The sequence below is a fragment of the Schistocerca piceifrons genome, chromosome 4 (assembly GCF_021461385.2).
Source record: "Schistocerca piceifrons isolate TAMUIC-IGC-003096 chromosome 4, iqSchPice1.1, whole genome shotgun sequence".
NCBI lineage: Eukaryota > Metazoa > Arthropoda > Insecta > Orthoptera > Acrididae > Schistocerca > Schistocerca piceifrons.
In genome coordinates, this window is record NC_060141.1 from 54235957 (window position 1) to 54239513 (window position 3557).

At 47.5% G+C, this 3557-nt stretch overlaps 1 pseudogene; it reads left to right on the forward strand.

The window, feature by feature from the left end:
* The first annotated feature begins 736 nt into the window (after positions 1–736).
* Positions 737–854, forward strand: LOC124796882 (annotated as a pseudogene).
* Positions 855–3557: the final 2703 nt, after the last annotated feature.

The following is a 3557-nucleotide window of genomic DNA, read 5'->3' on the forward strand; positions in this document are numbered from 1 at the left end:
TAACTTTGATTAAAACAACAGTCGAGATCCCAACAACATTTGTTTATTATTACCGGTTTCGGCTTATGTTACATCCACCCTCAGATATTTTAAGCCCCCATTGGCTGGTGCAGGCGGCTCCTAGGTTCTCCACGTGATACCACGACCGTGCACTATCAGTTTACGATCGTGTTATCACGTGAAGAACCGAGAAGTAGCCTTGTTAAAACCGAGAAGTAGCCTTGTTAAAATGTAACGACAATTCATTTGCCTTGAACCATTTGTTTGATAATGTCAAATCTTCCCTTCGCTACTTTTTCAGCACTATTAGTGCTTCCTATTCTCATAGTAGTATCATTATCAAAAATGAGAAAATTTTCATCTGCGAACAACAGGAAGGTGATTTATACACATTAAAAACAACAGAGAACCTAAAATAGAACCCTATGGTACAGTACGTCTGATTGCTCTTAATTGGGAGTGTTTATTGCTGTTAACCAGCGTCGAACTGATGCACTTTGCTTGCTGTGACTATTATCCCTTGACATTTTGACTTTTGAATGAGGATGAAATGATTCCTTAGCTAAGCCACATTGCCCGGAGGCAATGATGCTTACACGCCCGGTACTGCAGCTGTGGCGTCCGCCCGGACATCGTTGCGCAGTCACGGAACTAGCCGGCCCTCTGGCGGCCGAAGCACCCCCTGTACGGAGACGCCCGCGGGGGGTCGGGATATCAGACGACTGTGTACCCCCAAGGCAACGGTCTTGCCGCAGTGGATACACCGGTTCCCGTCAGATCACCGAAGTTAAGCGCTGTCGGGCGTGGCCGGCACTTGGATGGGTGATCATCCGGGCCGCCATGCGCAGTTGCCATTTTTCGGGGTGCACTCAGCCTCCTGATGCCAACTGAGGAGCTACTCGACCGAATAGTAGCGGCATTGGTCAAAGAAAACCATCGTAAGGACCGGTTGTGCGTTGTGCTGACCACACGTTCCTCCTATCCACATACTCAGCTGAGGATGACACGGCGGTCGGATGGTCCCGATGGGCCACTTGTGGCCAGAAGACGGAGTTCTTGCTTAGTGTACCCCCAGGTGGTCAGTTCGTCAGCGATCCTGTGGATGGCGACATCTCTTATCGCGGAAATATTGTGCCAACAGAATAGGTGGCACACCAGGTCTTCGGCGACGCGAGGCCCGATACATAGGGGAACTATGCATCACATATTAACACTGTAACACAAAGTGTTGTGATTTGGCAAGACAGCCAAGCCACTACGAGGTGAAGCCGAAAGGCACGCGTTTAAGCTCACGCAGGCTGGCGTGAGGTCTGGAACAGGACAAGGTAATTAATATAGCCAATAACGCACGTAGCTGCTGGAATACTTAACTTTAATCCACAATTGGTGAACATCGGTCCGACGGTACATGCATCACAAGATAAATAGCAATTGATAATGGCGCCTTGCTAGGTCGTAGCAAATGACGTAGCTGAAGGCTATGCTAACTATCGTCTCGGCAAATGAGAGCGTAATTTGTCAGTGAACCATCACTAGCAAAGTCGGCTGTACCACTGGGGCGAGTGCTAGGACGTCTCTCTAGACCTGCCGTGTGGCGGCGCTCGGTCTGCAATCACTGATAGTGGCGACACGCGGGTCCGACGTATACTACCGGACCGCGGCCGATTTAAAGGCTACCACCTAGCAAGTGTGGTGTCTGGCGGTGACACCACACAAAGATCCCTGGAAACAATGAGTTATTGGGATAGGACACAAAGGTTTCCACCTGCCACTAGGCTTAATAAAATTATAATAGTATACTAACATCGATTGCAGGATATGGGTCTGGGCACACAGGCTCACGAGTGTCGTGTCCGCCATTTCCCTAAGACGTGTGCAGCGTAACAAGCTCCAGCGTTCGGTATGTGCATACAGAACAACTCCGGGGGGAGCACTACTAGTATTAATGGGACTCTGTCCTCTTGATATAAGAAAATTGGAGAACTGGCAGCCTGGTGTTGGTGAAAAAAGAAAAAAAAGGGAAAAATAGTTGAATTAATGGGGATTCACAGTAGGGGACAAATCTGGGATTAAAACAAGGGGGGAGGAATTATGGCAGGAACAGTGGGATAACGAAGAAACGGGAGGAGGGGGGGGGGGGGGTGGAACACACGAGTTTCTGCCCAACATCAAGGAGCGTTTACAGCTTAAATACTTCAAACTATCAAGATTACTGCTACACTTTTTTACTGCACATGGGCCCTACCCGGCGTACCTATGACGGTTTGGGAAGCGGTCTGCACCAACATGTGACTGCGGTACCGTACAGGGCACCCCAGACCATGTGGTGTATGAGCGCCCCCTCTTCGACAATGTTGCAACACAACTTAGACAACAACTTCCCAATCACGACACATACCACCTGCTCAGGCGAGAGGACACCTCTCACATTCTAAACAAACTTTCAAACCAAATCACCAGTAAAGTTTTCAAAGAATTTCAAAGGAACAATCGACAGTAAATAAAACGCAATTTAGACTCCGTGCACCTGTCCCGTTCCGCCGGGGCGTGGACTTGGCCAGCCGCTTCACGGCTGGGATCCGCCACGTCACGGACTAGGGGGAGGGTGCACATTCCAACCGATCATGACACGCGCCAGAAATGACAGTAGATATAAGAATTAGGTTTGTGTGTAGAATAGTATAGGATAACTCCACTAGGATAGAACTGCAGCGATTCCAACATTTTGGGCCAGCCCGATGCCAGGGGCATGCCCACGGGGAATATCTCGGTGGGCACGGTCGACAACGTAGGTTAGTAACATGCTGGCACACCTGTAACGCTTTAGGTAGTGTAGATTAGCTTAAGTATAGATAAAGTAGCCTGTAAGTAAAAAATAGCAGTAGTGAATTAATCCAAAGTAATACAATAATAAAAGAAACATGTAGCATAAGATAGCAGTAAAATTTAGCAGTGCCCGTAGTGGAAATAGTACTAGTACTGACACACCGGTAGTAATAACAAGGTAAGCTGCAGTATTGGTAATACAAATATAAATTTAGGAACCACTAATGTATTTAGGTAGTAGGTTAAATATGTATCATGTAGTTTTCTGAACAAAGAATTTTTTTTTAAATAGAAAATATTGTGCCAGCTGGAATCTACGAACCGGCAGCACACTCATGGACTGTTTGATAAACATTCCACGAGAAGCCGAATAGTCACAGGAATCAAAGTCTGGGAACGGGGTAGAAAACAAACTGATATATTGTAATGTACGAGGTGCATTCAAGTTCTAAGGCCTCCGATTTTTTTTTCTAATTAATTACTCACCTGAAATCGATGAAACTGGCGTTACTTCTCGACGTAATCGCCCTGCAGACGTACACATTTTTCACAACGCTGACGCCACGATTCCATGGCAGCGGCGAAGGCCTCTTTAGGAGTCTGTTTTGACCACCGGAAAATCGCTGAGGCAATAGCAGCACGGCTGGTGAATGTGCGGCCACGGAGAGTGTGTTTCATTGTTGGAAAAAGCCAAAAGTCACTAGGAGCCACGTCAGGTGAGTACGGAGCAT